The sequence below is a fragment of the Lissotriton vulgaris genome, chromosome 3_1, assembly GCF_964263255.1.
Source record: "Lissotriton vulgaris chromosome 3_1, aLisVul1.2, whole genome shotgun sequence".
NCBI classification, from domain to species: Eukaryota; Metazoa; Chordata; class Amphibia; order Caudata; family Salamandridae; genus Lissotriton; species Lissotriton vulgaris.
This window is the reverse complement of record NC_141689.1, coordinates 500,669,719-500,692,232: the sequence shown is the minus strand read 5'-3', so window position 1 is coordinate 500,692,232 and position 22,514 is coordinate 500,669,719. Positions and strand designations below refer to the sequence as shown.

Sequence of the window (22,514 nt, the reverse complement as noted above, 5' to 3'; positions counted from 1 at the left end):
CATTCATGTAAGCCTCAAAGGCTTACATGAATTCAATGTCTGCCCTGGGAGTTTGTCAACAAGCTGAATTGAATGGAGTTGTAAAGCGTGCCAACGACTGCTAGTGTGATAAGTTCGGGTCCTATTTGGTACCTTACCCTCTAACGAGTTCAGAGAGCATTAAATAACTAGCCTAGACAAGTAATGGACACACTCTATACAAGGTTCTCTTCAGAGTTTCTATGTATGTGTCCGGCTTAAATTCTGGAAAGGTACATTTGACTTCGAGAAATGCTGGAATGTTTTGCAGAGTAACCAAGAAGAAGGGCTGTCAAACACAAACCACTCTGACGCCGCCACCTATAAAGAGAAGGCTATTACTGCTGCTGACGGGTGGGTTTTCACAGTTGACAACCTTGATTGGGGAAAAAAACACAAGTAAGCAAGTTTTTGAACTATGTTACAGATCACCTGTCACTGTTCTTGGGTTAAAAGGCAACAGAATGGTTATCCTGCCTCCTCTGTCTTGTTAAAAAAAAAAAACAGAAAGGTGCCTATTGACCATGTTAAAAAGCATTATGTGGCCAGTCCTCTACAGCTGACTCTCGCACACACCAAGAAGGATTCACAGTAGTGTCTTCCAGCTTCTGCCTGCTCTGAATACTATGAAATTACACCTAGTGACTTTTCGGGAGCCTCAATAGACCGATTTCATTGAAAATGACTCTGGATATTTCACAGGATATTTTTCAACCCCTTCTACAGTCACGTACCTCCAAAGATTGCGTTGCGCTTGTCAATGGTTTTGTTACAAGTATTTGATTCCTCCATGGTCCTATGCCTGGATCATTTTGGAAACTTATCGTGTGGTTATCAACTATACTTGCCGTTCTGCTGCTACTGAGTGGACATTTTGTTTGTCCATCAAGAACAATTGTCTCTCCCGTGGTTCGTTATTACAACCACACTCCTCATCCCATAGAGCCAGTACAGGTCTATATGCTGTAAACATTATAGCTTATCCTGTGCCTGAGGGCATAGCATGGGACAAAATTCCATACCAGATTATGGGACCCACTGAGACGTTGCAATTGCCATATGTGATAAAAGTTTTAATGAAGGATATTGTAATGCCCGGTTATTTTCTAGATGATTGGGACATAAGACTGTTAAAAGAATGAGATCTGATTTACCGGCATATACTACTTTGAATAACAAAGACCTTTATTTGAATTCAGCAAAAATATAAATCTATTGGCTGGTATGGAGCCATGCATAACTCCCAATTGTTCCATTCCCGAATTACATCCATTCCCACAAATTATGAGCTTCTGAATAATGGTTCTCATTTATGCCTAACAAATGTTCATGCTGTAGGTTTGAGCCCGGCCAGCCAAACCTGATAAGTTTCAGAAACAATGCAGTGTTCTGGAAGGACCTTGTATCCTCCGCCTCAAAATATCACTAGGAACATCCCCAATGGCGTTACGAAACAAGAGGGGGTCCCCTGCAAAGTACATGGAGGGGACCCTTCCGTCTGTCCCCTCCAGGGAGGGAGGGCCTTGGAGCTCGGGGGCTGCGAGGCTAATGTCACACCACTGAACAGCCCTTGGCCAAGTATACGTATTAAATCTATGAGACAAATTACTCTCTGTCCTATTACAAAAAGAAGTCCCCTTGACTTCAAAGGTTGAAGTTTGCAGACAGCCAAACTGAACGGCATCAGAAATTCAGAGGCTGTTACATACACAATACCCAACACATTCTGCGGATATCGTACAAATGACGGTTAAGTCATCTGTGACAACTGGTGTTTTACATCTTTTAAAGAACATTTGATCTGGCATGGTAACTGGATTTAAAGCAGTATTTTAACTGATACAGTCATTTTTTCATTCGTAGCTCTTCAGCCTTTTTGGAAGATTTTATATCATCATACTGCTAATCGGCTGTGGTATTCTCATTTTTCTCCTGTTTCAACAAGGAAATCAACATGGAGTACATGTATCCAGCTGAACAAAGCTGCAGAGAAACTCTAGCAAGCTACAAGGGACATGCTTGGCAATCTGGATGCTACACAAGTAAAACCTGTGTTCTGATGCATAAACTGTCGAACTGAAATTATCCTGGACATCTAGAACAGCATCCAGTAGCTTATCTTGCAATGGAAAAAAACCTTTGACTTCTACATGAGCACCAGAAACAATGTAGAATGCATCTGTCCCTTCTACAGGATGCTGTGTATGACAGTGTAATACCACAAGTGGCACTTTTCAACATAGCTCCTGATGATTGGCTTGACTCATTGTAATCCTTTGAGCCCTGTGGAGAGGAACAGCTATTACCATTGAGTGCCTCAGACGAGCAACCAATTGCTGATCCATGGAATACACAAACTGTCAACCATGAACACACTCTGTATGGTTTTTATAAATATCACATTTATGCTGCATGTTCACTCGACTATGTAGACATCCTTTGATAAGGAATGAACCCCACATGAGTCGACTAACGACTGTGTTTAATCAATATAGCACAAAAGGCTTTATGAACTATGAACTGAAGAAAACTTTTTCATTTGAATATAAGTTTTAATTTTTGCTTTATTTTTTATATATACTGCACATTTTTAATCTAAGCAATTTCATATCGCCACTGATATGTTTAATCGCCAAAACTAGTTGGCGGGCTTATACTAAGCATGTTTATCTACAGCCACACATGCCTCAATCATATATACTGAACTGAACTAAATTTGTAGAGCACCCTAAACCCACAGGTGTCAAAGCGTTCAAAAAAGATAGTCCCAATCAGACAGGGGCAGTGTGGCTGTAGATGCTAGGATCTATGAAGAAAAGAGGCAGGTTTTCAGATGATTTTTAATGGCGGGAAGAAGTATCCCTCAGAGATGTGAGTGGAAAGGGAGTTCCACAGTTTAGCAGTGACAACCGAAATGGAGCACCCTCCCCATCCAGCTTTCCGGAATCTGGGGATACGCACTAACTTGGCAAAAGAGGATCTAAGAGCCCATCTTGGAGTGTATCAGAGGAAGAGAGATTTAAATTGGATAGGGCCATTCTGGTGCAGAGCTAAAAAGACCTTGAAGGTGATCCATTTTCCTCCTGGGTGCCAGCGAAGGTAGCAGATCCCATCTCTGACCGAGAGGCGGTAGGGGATGTTAAGGATGAGGCGGGCATCTGTATTCTGTGCCATCTGAAGTTTATTCAGGAAAGACCTGCTATGGTTGAGATACAGAGCATTGTAATAATCTAGACGTGAGGTGACAAGAGTGATAATGACTGATTGGCACAGTTCCAAGGGAATAAAAGGATTTTCTTTTTTTTTTTTTAGAGTCCTTATAATGAGAAAACAAGTGCTAATGGTGTGACTGACCTCTGTGTTATAACTCAGGGAGTTGTCAAAGATGGCACAAAGATTTTTTACTATCTTGACTAGGATGAGGAGGGGTCCACAATTGGCCGGCCACCAGATATTGGACCAGACTGAATAGCTCAATCTTGTCTGTGTTAAAGTTTTAAGAAGTTGTCTCTCATCCAACTACTAATGCTAGACGTACAATGGTTGAATTTATCTGCCACAGAGGTCAAGTTGTTGGAAATAGACTCAATAATTTGAATGTCGTCAGCATATAATGGCACTTGAAATCCAAACGAGCGCACCACATTGGCCAGAGGGGCAACATACAAGTTAAAGAGGGTCGGGCTGAAGGACGAACTCTGAGCCACTACACAGGGAAGGCTGAAATTCTTGACCTTAAATACACCACAGCTGACCGTATGTACTCTATTGGATAGAAATGATTGGAGAGCTTCAGGGCCGATCCACTGACACCTGCGTGTTGCAGACGTTGGACCATCCTCATGGATGAGACACTTTAAAAAGCTGAGGACAAATCGAGCAATACCAAGACAGCTGCTACACTCTGGTCCACCTGGTGGTGGACACTGTCTGCTGCCACAATAAGGACGGACTCTGTGCTGTGGCAACTCCTAAACCTATTTTGAGATGGGAAGAAGATACCATGCGTATCAATGAATTTGACCAATTACTGATTCATAACCTTTTCAAAGGTCTTGGCAGAGGCCGGCAGCAGGGAGATGTGGTGTAAGGTTTTCCTATTGTCGGAGTCTATGTTAAGTTTTTTTTTGTGGTAGCGTGACAGTCGCTTACTTCCAGGCAGTAGGGTAGATTCTAGGTTAAAACAATAAAGTTAAATATCTTCTGCAGGAAATTGGGAATTATGTCCGGGACCAGATGTAAAGTTTTGGGCAGGAAGGGATCATAGGGAGATAAAGATATAATACTCAACAGTAAATCTTTAGTTTGCTGGAGGGCCACAAGGGGAAAAACAGAGCAGGTTAGAATAAAGGGGAGTAGTTGGAAATTTCTGGACGAAAATCGCTTGCCAAAGGCTGGTTAAAGTCAGAGTAGACGTTAACAATTTTGCCCTGAAACTAGAGTGCTATTCTGTCACAAAACTCTGGAGAAGAAGTGAGAGGGCGCTGAGTCGGAGGATCGGAAAATTCCTTCACTACTTTAAACAACTGCCTAGAAGAGTTAATGTTAGATTATATTTATAGAGTGCCAATCACCAAAGGTCTCTAGGCACTTGCAGCGTGGACCATGAGCCAGAAATCTCCAGGTCCCGAGGATATTCACACAGTGGATTTAACAGACTGCCTCAGTAAACAGGATGGTTTTGAGTTTCTTCCTAATCAGAAGCAGCATAGATTCCCTGCGCATGTTGTCCGACAGCTTGTGCCAGATCTGGGGGAATCACGACTGAGAACCCCCCCCCCCCCCCCCCCCTCAATGTAGTTCTTTTGAAGCACGGGCAGGCAAGCAGGCTAACCTCAGATGACCAGAGGTATCGTCCAGGCACATAGGGCTTCAGACGATCTTTGATCTATTTGGGCGCAGCTACATGCTGTGCTTTATGCGCAATGCACTGACCCTTGAACCTACCCTCTGCTTGATAAGGAGCCAATGTAGCTGTTTTAGTAGGAGGGTAGCTTGTGCTCTTCTTGGTAGTTTAAAAATCAGCCTTGCCGCATCATTTAGGACTACCTGAAGTTTCCCGAGGAGTTTGTCAGGGAGCCCTGTGTATACATAGTCCAGTCGTGACAGTATCAGGGCTGTCACAACTGTACGCCTGGTAGAGAATGACAGCAGGGTCCCAAGCTTGCGGAGTTGCCGCAACATACCTGTGAAGCCCCCCACTACAGCTGATACCTGATTGTTTAAGGTTAGTTTGGTGTCTAGTTTGATGCCCAGGATCTTTACGGCAGGGACTGGTGTTGGGGTGGTGCTGAGCTCTTGGGGCCATAAGAGGTTTGACCAGGGAGGCCTCTGTAGTTAGAGACAGCACCTCTGTCTTATCCGGGTTTACCGTCAGTGAGTTGGAGGTCATTCAGTTCATGGTGATCCGGAGAATATTCTGGAAGTTGCGCTGTGCTTGGGGACAGTTATCGATTCGTACAATTAACTGGGTGTCGTCAGCGTAGTTGAACACCTGGCAATCCAGTTTTGCCAATGCTTCAACCAGCAGCTGAAGGTAAATACTGAATAGCAAGGGGACAGCGCGGAGCCCTGTAGGACGCCCCCAACGCAGGGCACCCTGCCTGGACCAATGTTCTACTAGTTGTACTTTTTGAGAGCGAGTATCCAGTAAGGAGGTAATCCACTGAAGTACCATTGTTAGCAGATAGATGCTTATGCCCAGTGGCATGTTTGTAGGCCAAGAGAAGGGACATATGCTTCTCCGCTTTCGTGAGACATGGATTAGCCTTCCATTTCCGCTTCTTGTCAGCGGCATTCCTATCTATGGGCCTTGAGTTCTTCCAAGACCTATCCATCTATATAAAATCATCAATAATCTGAAAGACTGCAAGGCTTAACAATGCTTCACAATGCTATTTGTACCACTTTACTGTCATTTTTTGATACATTGATTGCCTTTGCTTTATGCTTCTCTTACATTCAAGATATGCTGATTGTTTTTTTATCTTACCCACAGTTCAATCAAGTGTATATTTTACCTTGGTTGTGTTAGAACTCAGTAACATTATAGCATAGATTTCCCTATAAATTAGATATACCCCTATCAGTCAGATATGTTACATTAAGACATACAAGTTTGACTACCTTTAATGTACACCTGACTCCATCTTTGAAAATGGAAGTCACCATTTTCTCAATCTTAGACAATGGAAGTCGCCATCTGTCCTGATTTTTGCAGAATCATTATCATGTCTGCCATTTAATGCAGATATTGTCCGACAGTATCTATCTAACAACTATAAAAAGCGTCACGTCATTTGACAAATGTTACATATGCAACAAATGATGTGACATTCATCTGGGTCAAATGTCTACTTTTCACAATGTCAAAGTTAAATACAAATACATGCAGATAGCCAAAATAGTTAAGTCTGAATTGACTTCCTTCTACCTTATATGACCATAAGGAAACATCTGAGACGAACACCTTGAGGCATACAATATATGTTAGACATTGCTAAACCTATGTCAGAAATGTCAATCTCTGATAACATTTAATATACGACTACAGCTTAAAAACTTGTCAAAAGAGATCTTTTTCCCTAATTATTGCACAACATTCTGCCAGAGACGATCTCACCTACTACTAGCACACTTCACAGATGCTACATCTCATCTGAAGCCTATAAAGCAGAGTCCCGGAGGAAGACTGCAGTGTGTGTTTGTCCTCTGCTGGGAATACGAGCTTCAAACCACCACTGATAAAAACAGCCTTTGCTGTCAACAAGGTATGCAGTGAGTCTCTTCTCCATTAGAAACTGTGGTGTACAAGTTGCTCTGTCTTCCATGTCATCTTAGTGTATCACATAGAAGTAGATATTAGGGTGTTAGCTTCTAGCTGACTTTTTAACCATGTTAGAAATGGAGTAGTTTCTGTCCTGTAACTCCAGTTCTGTAGTAGGGGTATCTCTGTTATAGTCATAATCTAGTGAATAGTCCCGCCCATGTGCGTGGACCCCGGCAATCAAAAATAATCTCTTAAATTGTCAAAATAATGCAGAAACTGCAAAGACACTTAAGAGAGAATTTAAAGACAAATAATGCAGCCTATATCCACAGGCTACACTGTCCAGTACTTCAACTAGAAATTCCACCAAAAATCACCACACACAGCACAGCCTGCTAGTTTCTACCATAGAGAAACTTGCCTCCCCCAGTCAAAGACCCAGGAATGATAGAGAGGAAGGCAGGGACAGACAAGCCCCATAGGCTGCCATTATGTGGCTTAAATAGGATACTGTGCCTTTAAGAGAACTTTCCAGAACTTCTCCCAGTATCCCAGAATGCATAGCAGGTCCCTCTACTTTCAGTTCTTTTTGAAGGCGAAGCATGCCAGACCTGTCGCATTCATTACATGATGAAAATCTCCACCGGGGAGGAGGGCGGGCGCTTATGACTATAACAGAGATACCCCTACTACAGAACTGGAGTTACAGGACAGAAACTACTCCTTCTGTAGTAGGGGATCTCTGTGTATAGTCATAATCTAGTGAATAGAATGGCAAGCCCATCCCCACACCAAAGCGGCGGTGGAGAAGAAATACATAACGCCACTACTGTGCGAACAAATTCCGCAGCGAAGCCTGCCCAACCTGAGCGTCTGCCCTGGCGTCAGTGTCCAGGCAGTAATGCTTAGCAAAGGTATGAACCGACTTCCAAGTGGCTGCCTTGCAGATTTCCGCAATCGGCACATTACGGAGCAGAGCTGTCGTGGCAGCTTTGCCCCTGGTGGAATGAGCCTTAGGCTTACCTCCTAAGGTCTTATTAGCCTTTTGGTAACACAATTGTATGCAGGACACAATCCACCTAGAGATGGACTGCTTCGAGGTCGCAAGACCCGTCCTGACCGACCCATAATTGATGAACAACTGGTCAGACCTACGAATATCCTTGGTTTTATCCAGATAAAATTTCAACACCCTCCTAACATCCAGAGAATGGAGAGACCTCTCCGCTGGGGATGAAGGGTTCTGAAAAAACGTAGGCAAAGTAATGGTCTGGTTGACATGAAAATCAGAAATAACCTTGGGAAGAAATTTAGGGTGAGTATGCTTAACAACCTTAGCAGCATGAAATACAGTATAAGGTTCATTACAACACAACGCCTGAATTTCACTCACCCTGCGGGCCGATGTAATGGCCACGAGGAACGCCGCCTTCCAGGACAGGTGCTGCAACGAAGCCTTATGAATAGGCTCAAAAGGCTCCTTCATCAATCTGGACAGCACCACGTTCAATTCCCATGAAGGCGAGGGAAGCCTGACAGGAGGGAACACTTTCTTCAAACCTTCCAGAAAATCTTTGATCACAGGGATCTGGAAAAAGGAAGTCTGCGAAGGGCATTTCCTGTAGGCAGTCAATGCAGCAAGATGTACCTTAATGATATGGACACTAAGGCCAGACTGCGCCAAATGTAAAAGGTAAGGAAGGATGACATCTTCCTTGCAGGTCCTAGGATCATGGTTGTTAGAATGGCACCAGATACAAAACCTCTTCCACTTGTAAGCATATGAAGTCCGAGTGGAAGGTCTCTTAGACTCCTTCAGTATGTCCATGCAGTCATCGGGCAGATTCAGATGGCCATATTGCACTATCTCAGGAGCCATGCCGCCAAACTCAAAGACGAGAGGTTGGGGTGTAACATCCGTCCCCCGAACTTCGTGAGAAGGTCCGGCCTGCACGGCAGCCGAATGTGAGGAAGGAGAGACCGGTGAAGAAGGTCCGTGAACCACCACTGCCTGGGCCACTCCGGGGCGATGAGTATCATCCGAGCTCTGGACCGGGCCAGCTTGATGAGTACCGCCGGAATCAGGGGAATGGGAGGAAAGGCGTACAGAAAGCCGTTCGTCCAGTTGATCCATAACGCATTCCCCAGCGTCCCTTGCTGGAAGTACCTGGAGGCGAAGTCTCTGCACTTGCTGTTTTCGGCGGTGGCGAACAAATCTACGTCTGGAGTTCCCCACCTTGCGAAGACTTCTCCTAGTACTTCGTCGTTTATGACCCATTCGTGGTTTTCCTGAAGCAGCCTGCTCAGTGCGTCTGCCTGAACATTCTGCACACCTGGTAGATGGGTGGCCGTTATCGTCAGTCCTCTGGCCAGGAGCCAGTGCCAGATCGTCTGCGCCTCCTGTGACAGAGTGCGCGATCTCGAGCCCCCCTGCTTGTTGAGGTAATACATCGTGGTGGTATTGTCCGTCTGTACAAGCAGAGAGTTGGTCTGGAAGGACGGAAGAAAGGCCTTCAGCGCCAAGTGAACAGCCCTGAGTTCCAGGAAATTGATGTGATACGTGGTCTCCATCGGTGACCACGTGCCCTGAATCTGTAGAGTCACGGAGTGCGCTCCCCATCCCAGAAGAGACGCATCCGTCACGACAGTCTGCGTGGGAATGTCCTTGTGAAAGGGAACCCCTCTGAGGAGATTCTCCGCCGAACACCACCACTTCAGAGACTGAAGAGCATGCAGCGACAGTCGAATCTTGTCGTCCCAAGATCCTTTCCTCTGATCCCACTGGTCCTCCAAGCACTCCTGCAATGGTCTCATGTGCAGCCGTGCGTGTGGCGTCAGGAAGATACAAGAGGCCATCGATCCCAGTAGAGAAGACACCGTCCTCACGGTTGTAGATGGAGACGCCATGAGAGCCTGAGCCTTCCGAAGGAGTGATAATCGTCGCTCCTCCGAAGGAGACACGCTTGCTGACAGCGTATTGATGGAGGCTCCCAAGTACTGTATGCATTGGACCGGAGTCGGGACAGACTTGGCCATGCTGATGTGCAGCCCCAACTTGTTCAAGAGAACGCACGTCTTCTGGAAGTGTGCTCGCGCTTCCGAGAAGGAGGATGCCTTGATCAACCAATCGTCCAGGTACGGGTAGACGAACACCTTGTTCTTCCTCAGGTGTGCTGCTACCACCGCCATGCACTTCGAGAACGTTCTCGGCGCAGACTTCAGTCCGAATGGGAGTACTGTGTATTGATAGTGATTGGTGCCGACTTGGAACCGCAGGAACTTCCTGTGTTTGTGTGCAATGGGCACATGGAAGTAAGCATCCTGTAGGTCTATAGCGCAAAGCCAGTCCCCCTGTTGCAACTGAGGGTAAATCTGATGCAACGACAGCATGCGGAACTTTTCTCTGCGAATCCATTTGTTTGCCTGTCGCAAATCCAGAATGGGCCTGAACTCGTTCTTGTCCTTCTTGCGAACCAGGAAGAACCGGGTGTACAGACCTCTTCCTTTCTGAGACCGAGGTACGTCTTCTATCGCCCTTTTCCTCAACAGGATATCCGCTTCCGCCTGAAGCTCGCGCAGCTGAAACTGCGAGCTGACCGGGGGAATAGCTGGAGGAGGGCTGGTGAACCGAAGACTGTATCCATTGCAAACTATATTCAGCACCCACTTGTCCTGAGTAATTTTTCTCAACTCTGCCAGAAAAAGTTGGATGCTTCTCCCTACCGGAGTGGGTAACGGATCCGGGGGAAGTAAGTTCCTAGGGCCTAGACCCCGCCTGGCCCTTGGGCGCCGGAGCCGACTGCTGGCCTCCCCTGCCCTTCTGCCGCTTCTGGAACGGCTTCCGGAACTGCTGCTGCTGCTGGGAGTGCCCTGAGGCCTGTCCTCGTCCTCGGCCCTGTCCGCCGAACCGCCGTTGGAAGGGGCGGTACTGCTTCTTGGTCTCTTTGGGCTTTTCCAGGCCCACAGCCGTCAGCGTTTCGGCCTCCGCCTTCATGCGGGCCATTTCATCATCAGCATGTTTCCCGAAGAGGGTCTCACCGGAAAACGGCAGATTGGCCACCCTCTGCTGTGCGTCCGGTTTCAGGGACGTAAGCCGGAGCCATGCGTGACGCCGCTGGTTGATCCCGTGGCAAAATCCGTGAGCCGCCAACAGGGAAGAGTCCGCAGCCGCGCTGATTATCTGGTTGGCTACCAGCATCCCCTCACTCAGGACTTCCATGAAGTCTTCACGCTGCTCCCGGGGCAAATGCTCCGCAAAGCGCTCAAGGGAGTCCCAGAGGGCGCGGTCGTAGCGACCCAACAAAGCCGTGGCACTCGCCGCTTTCATGGAGGTCGCGGAAGTACCACAAACTTTCCTTCCTGCCGAGTCCATCCATCTCGATTCCTTGTCCGGGGGAACCGTGGAGGTCGGGGTGGTGGCATGCTGCTTGCGGGCCGCCGTGACGATGACTGAGTCAGGCGGAGGCTCAGCTCTCAAAAAGGCCAGATCCGAGTCGGGAGCTCGGTACTTCTTAAGTAATCTCGACGGGGCCGCCCTCGTCACAGCCGGGGTGAGAAACAGAGCCATAGCAGGTTCTTCCAGGCCCGGCACCAGGGGCAGGAGAGGACGAGACAGATGCTTCTGATGTAGCGTCTCGAAGATGACCGATGTCTTCGGTGTAGGCACCGTCAGGGATATGCCGAGCTTCGCCGCGCCCCGCAACAGTACGTCCTGAAAGGCCACCAGGTCATCTATCGGGGACACTCTGGTGTCCGGTGACCCCGATAGGGTAGGTGAATAATCCCTGGTCCCAGAGGACCTCGTGTGTGAGCGAGACTCGCGCCTCCTATGGCGGTGCCTCGATCTCGTGGATGATCTGTGCCTCGATCTCTCCTTCCGCCCAGAGCGAGAGCGAGACCTGCCAGCTCGTGGGCGCTCCTTCGGCTTGCGCGGAGGGGTCTTCCTCGGCTCATCACGAGGTGTCTTCGGTTCCTCCCGGGGTTTCGGTTTCGGAGTCCCCTTGGGAGGAGCAGGCAGGGACGGCAGGGAAGTGGACCTCGGCGGAGGAACCTTCGGCCGCGGTGCGGGCCCATGCGGAGGGACCGGAGGTGGAGAAGGGTCCCCTGAAGGCAGTGGTGGTTTGGGCGGAGGGTCCTCCTTAGGCACGGGGGGAGGAGTCGGAGTCCTGGGACGGGACGGAGTGTACACCTCCGAGTACACCGAGCCCGGTGTCCCTTTAGGCGAGGGGTGCGGAGAGCCATCCCCATCCGCAGGCGACCTCTTCCTCTTGCGACCACCGCTGGAAGCAGCGTGACTCCTGGGACTAGAGTCCCTTTTCCGCCGTTTTGGAGCGGGTGACCTGCTCCTCGACGCTGACCGCTGTCTGCTGGACGCAGAACGACGCTTCTTCGGCGTCGAATGACGTCTCCTGGACTCCGGCGTCGAGCGCCGTCTTCTCGGCGTCGACCGCCTCCTCCTCGGCGTCGAACGTCGACTCCTCGACGTCGACCTTCGTCGTCCTCTCGACGTCGGGCGGTCCGCCCTCGACGACGAGCGCCGTCGTCGCCTTGATGTTCCCGACGTCGAGGAGCCCCTCGACGTCGATCGGCGGTGTCGCCGCGACGGAGATCGACGGTGTCGCCTCGACGACTACCGACGGTGTCGCCTCGACGGCGAGCGTCGGCGCCGCTTCGACGGCGAGCGTCGATACACATCACTGTGCCTTCGGCGTCGGTAGGATCTCGACGTCGACGAAGACGATGACGTCGACGGCGGCCTCGACGTCGGTTTCTCCTTCGCCGTCGAACCGTCACGCCGTCTCGACCCGGAGCCCCGGGGAGAAGGGGAGCACGCCGTCGTCATCCCTCTCGACGCCGTCGTCGATGCCATCGACGCCGACGGAGAATGGGATCGTTGGCTGGACTTCCTGCCCCTGGGGAGCCCCCCAGGGGCCTCAGCAGAGGCAGAGGGATCCCTCCCAGGCTGCCCAGACCCACCTGCAGCACGTTGACGCCTATCCTCCAGGCCAGCCAGCCTGATCTTCAATCTGTCCCTGAGGGTCCTAGCAGAAAGTTGCTGGCAGATAACACACTCCTCAGGGCCATGATCTTCTGGAAGGCACACGATGCAGACATCATGGGGGTCGCTTTTGGCCTTCTTCCTCTCACATGCTGGGCACTTGACAAAAAGGCCAGGCATTTCGGAGCCCCAAAACGCCTAATACACAGCACAAAAGTGAGAAGAGAACACCAAGCAGTAACTGCAACACTTTTAAAAGTTAAAAGTGCAAAAAAGAATTCAATAAACCCTTGCAAAAGGGAGAGCTCAATGCCAGGGTCCTGTAAGCAGGAGCCGGAAAAAAGAACTGAAAGTAGAGGGACCTGCTATGCATTCTGGGATACTGGGAGAAGTTCTGGAAAGTTCTCTTAAAGGCACAGTATCCTATTTAAGCCACATAATGGCAGCCTATGGGGCTTGTCTGTCCCTGCCTTCCTCTCTATCATTCCTGGGTCTTTGACTGGGGGAGGCAAGTTTCTCTATGGTAGAAACTAGCAGGCTGTGCTGTGTGTGGTGATTTTTGGTGGAATTTCTAGTTGAAGTACTGGACAGTGTAGCCTGTGGATATAGGCTGCATTATTTGTCTTTAAATTCTCTCTTAAGTGTCTTTGCAGTTTCTGCATTATTTTGACAACTTAAGAGATTATTTTTGATTGCCGGGGTCCACGCACATGGGCGGGACTATCCACTAGATTATGACTATACACAGAGATCCCCTACTACAGAAGTTCATTTTGTTCTCGTTATTTATAACGGGTCTTTTTCCTGTTTCTATAATATTTGGAGCAGTTGTTTTAGACATACTAAGAAACAGCTTATTCCTATAGTGATGAATGCTTTTTACTTAAAAGTCTAAATTTTTCTTGGTACAGTGTGTGATACTGTGAATAATGAAATGAGGTATGTTACGGTTACCACGGTGCCCCTGATCCTCTTATGGGATTGTTACTAACCCAAAAGCAATACCTCCATTTCAAATACACTCTGAGTAGTGTTTTGCAGGGCTACAATAACCTGTCTTGCACATTCATCTTTAGTGCACTGAACCGAGTACACCTGAGTCACTAGTGGGTTGGAAAGCACCACTTGTAGAGCTACGCCACACTGGCTTTTAAGTTTTGGTAATTTCTAGGAGATCATTGTTGCCCATTTTCTCTCTATTGAGGGAAAGCCCTATGGACCTGCCCTCCTGTCTGTCACTCAAGGCAGGTTATACTCCCTACCTTCTCCCCGGCTCCACCAGCCTACTACTCAGTTGCACAGCACATGTTCTTAAAGCATGAGTCAAAAGGGTACCCCCTCCAGGGTACCCATCACAGGACTAGTCCGAAAAATCCCTACAAATCCTCTCCGTCAAGGTGCCCCGCAAGTACACTTCTACTGTTACAAAGAGATGGTGGCCATGTAGAAAGGAATCAACAGAGTCATAGAAAGTAAGTCCAGAGTGTTCCTATACTCCAGACAGAGGTTCGGCCATACAGTGACTCTAATTTTCTAATCCGCTGTCCCCTGTTCTATCCAAAGTTTCCCCCTTTTGCAGGTTGTTTAATACAGTACACAGATGCCAGATGACCATTTACACCACGTACAGCATGTTGGGTAATTTTTAAAATGACAGACTAAAATGGATGCTTGCAAGAGCTTTCTCTGGGTGTTAGATCTGCTCCGGACATTGCAGAACTGGCTTCTTCACTTCAAGACTTCAAAGGTATCCTTTGGTGTGACAGGTGCCAGATAACAGCCACCTCCTCTATGTCCTTGTGAGAAGGGCATGCCTGGGCTGTTCAGTCGAGTGTCAGTTAATCAGCCTAGACAGATTTCTCTCCACTCTTTCTTCAGCCAGGAGAAGGTTAATCCCATCTAAATAGCCCTACAGTTGCGTACTGGCTTTGATCTACCTGCTTGACAGCAGAGTAATTAACTTAGCACAGTAGGGTAGGTCACGAAACATATGGCTAAGATCTAAAAACCAGATGGTCCAAAATCAAAATCTCTAGAGTGGAATTACGCTTGGGGTCCACAGCATCTTGAAATTAATCGCTCACTGACCCTATGATGCAACAGCAAGTCAGGGGAAGACTGGCATTGGCAAGATTGATGATGTTGACTGTAAAGAAGCTATGAGGACCCTTCATACACTGCTGATCTCCTCACGCCTCCATCTCATCCAATTACACTATTTACATAGGACATATTATACCTGTGAAAAAGTGTCCAGGATGCACCCAGAGCTGTCCCCTCAATGTACCAGATGCAAGACAGAGAAAGAGAGAGAGAAACACCCTAATTCACGTGGTTTGGGAATGTGCCCTCCCTTATCTGTTCCTACTGGGTAAATGTCCAACAGTATCTGTAAATGACTGGACAAAATGTAGGGTGGGCCTGCGGGATCATGAAGAAGACGGTAGGGAATAGAGCGGCACGCACTCTTAATTGGTCTTGGCTTCAAGGTGGCTAGCAGAGTCATAGCAAAACAATGGAGGGCAGAAATGCACCCCCCCGTATGCAGGGGTAAAAATAGGGAATGGATATGTGTACCGCACAAGGTTTCAACTGCATGGGGAAGTCCATTGAAATTTGACAGAATATGGCGTTGCATAGCGTTTTAGGACCCGTGTGTCATTTTCCCGATTCATGCCCTTATATAGGTATAATTCACATAACCCTTATATAGGCATAGAAATCATACCCATGTTTAGACATAGCCCATGCGGTCTTAATACCGGCATGGCTACTTCCACTAGTTCCAAAAAGCCACAACGATTTCTTGAAAAACTCGGCTTCAGTAGTCAGGGACAACCCCTTTCTTGAATATTGATTTATCCTAGAAATCATGGCGTTTTCAAAGAACTACCGTTCTTTGGTGACGTTATTATGTCCAACCTTACGTCAATCCAGGCACCTTCAAGGTATAAATAGCGAACACACAGTGGTTTGGAGCAGTTCGACTATCTACTTGCTCGACGCATCTCGCTACAGCAAGTGCCGAAGGAAGCCGACCCTCCAGCTGACGCACTGACAGAGAGGCTGCCTTTCTCTCGCCGAGAATCCAGCTCCAGTGTTTCCAAGCTCCCCTCGCTGGGTGTTGGTATTGGTATCAGAAACTAATCCCTTCTTGTGTATTCGAGAAAGTTTCTAGTGACCTCTGAGCTAGCTGGCACTCACAATTAAGTCTAATATATTCGAGAGAGACCTAGTAGACTTAAGTCCTACGTCACATCTATAGGATATATTATTCCAATGTGCAGAGCCTATTGGGAATATAGGAACTACACTACAATGGGGGCATGGATGGCGATGGCCTAAGGTTCAAACAAAGCCAAACTGGTCCATAGTCATGGTTGGTTGTGTCGCAACATGTACTTTGTGCAGTACCCAGAGATTCAGTAAGTGACAGAAAATCTAGGGGCAGAAGGCCCTCTGCTTGTGCGACGTTGGGGCGGTCTTCTGTATAACGTTTAAGTGAAAAGTTGATACCACTATTTATTTTACTTACTATATTATATATTCTGGGAAATAAAAACAACATTTGGAAAAAAACTGAATACATTGCAAAAAAGCAAGGCTGGCATGGTACCAGCTCTCTCCAACGAAAGTGAAATCGCTACCTACAGAAAGCAACTTCAGAACAGTAGCACTGCCTTGCACTCTCCCATCTGAATGGTAGTGAACGCCATGTCCATGATTCCGCACTGACACCCCTTAAGGGCATCATGCACACCACACCGTGGCCTGAAGAAATATGATCACATCACCCCAATCCTGATGTAAGTGCTTTGGCTTCCCTTGTTGGCCCACACAATCTTCAAAACCAGCCGCATCATTTAAGACATCAATGACCAGCAGCCCTGCTTAGCTTACAGATAAGCGTACAATCACTGGAGGTTCTTGGCACACCAGCAGCCAGGACCCCACCAGATTGCAGACTAAACAGTGTAAAAAAGAAACAAACATACACATTTGCACCCAAGGTGCAGAACAAAATATTTGACCATGAATAGCACTCCACTGTCGATGTGTGGTATAGAAATAACATATACATGATTGATTCTCAGTTCTCCCAATTAGGCCAAAATACTTGACCGGGTGAACGAGCACCATACAGAATCCAAGTACTTGTTGCCATTATTAAAGATTACCCTTTCTGGTGCAGTTTTACTGTGTTGCTGCACTGACGCAAAGGCATGCTAGTTTATTATGCTTATGGTAAGCGATGAGAGCACTGCCGAAAATATGTGCATATAAGACAAAGCATCAAAATATTACATGTAAATGGGCACTTTTTTCTAATCAAAATATTCTCTCTCTCCCATGTTTTAGCTTCACCTTTTATTACACTTTTTGGGCAACCTAACCTACATTTTTAAATTTCCTGATCTACATTAGGAACAGGCACCTCTTCTATCTTCAGCTACACACGATCATATCATTATTTTGCTTCTTCTCATCTTTAGCTACAGATGATCCCATTTATTTAGGAGTTTGGCTAACTTATAAATGTTCTAATCTACAAGATTGTATTTAACCAAAATTAAGAAACAATCAGCAGCTCTAATCTTCGCGTTATGCAGAATAAATTTAAAACGAAACAATCCTACCACTGAAGCCATTTTAAAAGTAATCAGAGCAAAATCTTTGCAGCTGCTGTCCATCACTTAGCATGAATTCTTTAAAAATGAGTACCTGTCTTAGATCATTTATAGTGCAGTCTTTTTTTTTGTTCAATAATTTTATTCGTTTTCAAGAAGTATATAAATAGTTAAATACAATAAAAAGTGATACATTTGATATAAAAAAAGGAGAGAAAAAAAGAAGTACAATATAATAACCATGAGCGAGTCACAAATAGTTCCTCTAACAGAATTCATAAATATAATATACAAGAAATAAGAGTTATGCAAAGGAACCTTAATGAACAGCAAAAGTATCACTTTGATACAAAAAAGAATATATAGAGAAAGAAGGGAGATGAGAAAAAAGAAAGAGCGCAAAGATAGAAGAATACAGAAAGAGAAAGAAACAGAAAATATAGAAAGGAGTGCAAGGGGGAAGGGGAAAAGAGAGGGAAGGAAGGAAATATCTCCTGCGGCACTACCTATAGACAAAAATTATAATAATCAACTAGACGTCACAAAGGGATATTGATCAACCAACCCTTTCGATGCCAAATCCATATATTCATCCAAAGCTCTCCAGACACCACTAGAGATAGAGGGAGAAAGATGGGCCTCATCTACCGAAGTGTGTGCACTTCTTAAAAAAGAGACCCACGGCCACCAAGTATGATAGGAGATGGAAGAAAAAGACTTCCATTCCATGAGGACAACTTTAACCGCCACTGTCAATAAAAGATCCAATAATTGTAACTCTAAGGAGTCTAAAGGCAAAGGTACACAGGATGCCAGTGGGCCCAACACAATCATAGGAAAGGAAAGCTGGAATTGAATCTTAAAAATTAACATAAGATGTTCATGTATTAAATCCCAAAAAGGTTGTAGTAGCGAGCACTCAAAAACATATGTGGATAATCACCTGTAGCTAGACTACAACACCAACAAAGATCGGCATCTTTAAGATTAAGAGAATGTAGGCATACTGGAGTCCAGTGTAGAAGATTGAGAGAGAAAAATTTAGATTGAATTAAAGAAGGGGCAATTTTATTGCTAAGAGAAAGCTTCCCAATCAACTGCCAAGAGTCTGAAGATATATGGTCAGTAATCTCCTGACCAAAGTGATGTAGCCATTTCTGTTGGGTAACAGTAAGCAAGGTGGAAGACAAAAATTTATAAATTTTAGAAGCCAAATGTCCAGATCTAAGCCACAACTGCAATAATGTAATAGTAGGAGAATTTGGATCCAGACGCAGTTTAGCAAGAGCAACTTTGATTTTCAAAAACGTATAAAAATCCAAATTAGTAAGAGAAAATTGTTGAGCTACGGAGGAAAATGGTAACGGATCATTATTCGAGTCATAAAGATGACGAACTAACGTAATTCCTTTAGTGGCCCGATAAGTCATCAATTTAGGATCAACAATTTTAATTCTAGGATTACGCCACAATGAAGACCACCTCGATTTATGAATTGGAGTAGCAACTTTCTTATCAATTGAACAACTGCTGCAATGGTTTCGAAGATGATCGTAGGAAAGAACGGAATAAATAAGGTGGATGTAGTGATAAAGGAAGAAGAAGGTAAAGGAAAAGAGATCTTGTTCAATCCACACCCAGGAAGGCGTGTGACAAGGGACAGAAGAAAACCAAAGAGCCCCTTGAGAAGCTAAGAAAGCAACCTGATATTTCTCCCAATTGGGAAAATTACAACCACCCATATCATAAGGCTTTCTCAAAAATGTATAAGCAATTCTAGCTCTCTTATCATTGCAGAGGAATTTAGATGTGAGGGAATCAATTTCATGGAAAAAAGAAGAGGATAACTTCAAAGGGAGCATAGAGGACACAAAGTTAATGATGGGCGCTATCATCATTTTCAACGTTTGGAGACAACCCCGCCAAGAAATATGCTTAGGGGACAAGGTATCCAGAAGATGACGCACTTTAAGTAAAGTCTGAGCTTCGTTGTAGGCTGTCCTATCATATAGGGTACTACGGAACCAAATCCCCAAATATTTAAGCTGTTTAGATTGCCATTTAAATCCAGCATTTCCCATTTGTGCTGGAAAACAATAGGCATTCTGGGGAAACATCTCCGACTTGTCCCTGTTGAGGGACAACCCAGAAACACTAGAAAAAAAATTGCTAGTATCTGAAATAGCGGGAATGGCCGACAATATGTCATCAGAAAAGATGAGGACATCATCCGCGTAAGCAGGCGTTTTTATGCAGTGTGCGCCGAAAGTAAAACCCTTAATATCCTGATGGAGGTCAATTAATCGAAGGAGCGGATCAATAGATAATAAAAACAAAAGCGGAGACAAGGGACATCCTTGTCTAGTGCCTTGGCAAAGATTAAAAAACGAGGATGTAGCCCCATTGACTCAAATATTTGCCCTAGGATGTGCATACAAGATGTGATTTGATTTGATTGGGTTTTTCTAGAACGCATAGCTACCCTAGGGCATCCCAGCGCTAAAAGACCACGGTCCTGTGGGGTAAGGAATCATGGGAGGAGAGCTCAGGGGAAGAGTAGGGTCTTTAGGCGTTTCCTGAACCTGAGGTGGTTGTGTTCTTGCCTCAGGGAGAGTGGGAGGGCGTTCCATAGTCTGGGGGCATTGTACGAGAACAGGCGACCGCCTGTTTTGGCCTTCCTAATTCTGGGGACGTTTGCAAGGGAAAGAGAGTTGGATCTTAATTGTCTACTTGACTGTTGTTGTGTCACAAGTGTCCTGAGGATGGGAGGGCCTTCATTGTGCATTATTCTATGGGCAATGCAAAGGGTCTTGAAATTGACCCGTTCTTTTACTGGCAACCAGTGCAGGCTTCTAAGGGCTGGTTTGGCCGAGTTCCTCGCTGTGGTTCCTGTGAGGATTCTTGCAGCCGCATTTTGTGCACATTGAAGTCTGTGGACTACAGAGGCTGGGGCCCCCAGATACAGGACATTTCCATAGTCTAATCTGGAGTTCACCAGCCCCTGCATCAGGAGCTTCCTGGATTGGAGGGGGAGTAGATGGAGAATCTTTCGTGCCATCTTTATAAGGCCAAAGCAGGTTCCCGCAGTTTTCCTAGCTTGAGTTTTAAAACTGAGATCCTGGTCCAGCCATATCCCTAGGCTCTTGACTTCGGATTTGGGGATTGGTGGAGTTCCAATGCATGGTGGCCAGGGAAGGGGTGTGGGGATTTTGTTAGGATTTCCCAGGAGGAGTATTTCTGATTTCTCCCCGTTCAGTTTTAACCGGGAATCGCACATCCACTGGTGCACCTTCTCCAGACAACTGCTTAGATTAGAGAGGGCGTTGTCTGATTGGTTGAGGGAAACGACGAGCTGAGTGTCGTCAGCATACATTATTGATTTGATGCCAAAAGGCTTGACAACGTCCTCGAGGGGTGCCATGTATACATTAAAAAGTGTGGGGCTCAGGGAGGATCCCTGAGGCACCCCACACTTAAGTGGCTGAGCATTGGAGATGGAGTACCCATCTGCTACTTGAAAAGACCTGTCTTCGAGGAAGGATGAGATCCAGGCTAATGCGGAATCCGCCACTCCTATCAGCCGGACAAGGACATAACCATATTCACATAAGAGTCTCCAAGAATATGCGCACACAAAACAGCATGTAAAAAAGGCCAGGAGACATTATTAAAAGCCTTCTTGGCATCAAGGGCCAGAGCAGCTGCTGGAAGGTTGGACAGCTTTGCTTTGCCCAAAATATGGCAAAAGGTACGGCTGTTGTCCCTAGCTAGTCTACCTTTGACAAAGCCTGTTTGAGAAGGGTGAATAAGACGAGGAATATAGGATTCCAAACGCTTGGCTAATATCTTGGCAAAAAGTTTTGCTTCCATGTTAAGAAGAGAAATAGGGCGAAAATTCTTGGGATCGGAGTATAGTGCAAAGTCTTTAGAACATTTTTCCATCAGCTTCAGCGCACAAAGATTTTAGATCCAATTGGAATTTGGTCTACTTAAACAAGAATTAGTCAACAAATACTTTAAAGCATTAAACACGCTGAAGCAGGCTTACTACAATCCACTTTCAGTAAGGAGTCAAATCCTGCAATCCCTGGACAAAGGATCTCGAGCTTTTAACAGGAGACCTGGGCTTCAAGACAGTCTCGGGCAACAAGAATCGAAACCTGCCACCAAGGAAACCATAAATAACCAGCTTTTACTCACCTCTGATACCGATGACCTTACAGAATAAAACCAATTTAAATATGCTGCTCTCAGGAGTGACTTTTTCCATACTCCCAAAACAATACGATTTGAAAGAACCGCTGAATATCATTTGCAGGCCTGCCATCACAATCCGCGGCATGCTATTCCCGATTAAATAGTTTAGATTTGGATTATTTAAATGTTCCAGGGAGTCTGAACACTTCAGATTATGTAACTATAAACATGAATCCTTACTACATCTTGTATACTGCTGCCAAAGGGTGAATGCAGAAAGGTACAGACTTAAAACCAATGTTTCCACATAATTGACTTTTAGGTGTAGCGAAGCTTTGAAATACTTTTTTTTAATACATTGAACATTTGTGAACTTGCATTAAGTGCTATATTCTTACAAAACTCTTTTAAGAATCTGATCTCAGTATCAACATGTTGCAATATTTTGGGAAGGTTACCAAGAATAATAAAAAAAATTTAAAAACAATTGTATGAACATAGTTTTTCCAGTTTCTTTTTTTAATGGAACCGAGTTTTAATCAGTCTTTTTATTCTACTGGTGGTGTATGTTTTTTAACTAATTACTAACTTTGTAATGATTTCAATTAATCATGTAGAATAAACTATCGTCATTAGGCATTCACTAATATTCCTGTTTAGTTGATAAGAGGATGCTATTTCACCGCACAGAATTTCACTGTTCTCTCGATTGTGAAAAGTCGTATGTTTATGAAGCATCTTGCGGTTTCATATAAATAGTTTAAGTCAGTGTAAGGCTTTTGTCTTGATATGGTCAAATGAGCACTATTGTGTCCTGTTTGGCATACATATGCAAGCATTCATACTGCCTTCTTTTAATAGTTTTATGTAAAAGGCAGAAGTAAAAAGGTATAAAGATTATGAA

At 45.7% G+C, this 22,514-nt stretch overlaps 1 protein-coding gene across 3 annotated transcripts in view; it reads right to left on the bottom strand.

The window, feature by feature from the left end:
* Positions 1–22,514, bottom strand: part of AP3B1 (adaptor related protein complex 3 subunit beta 1) — a 2,001,071-nt gene that overhangs the window by 1,052,562 nt on the left and 925,995 nt on the right. The window lies entirely within an intron of this gene.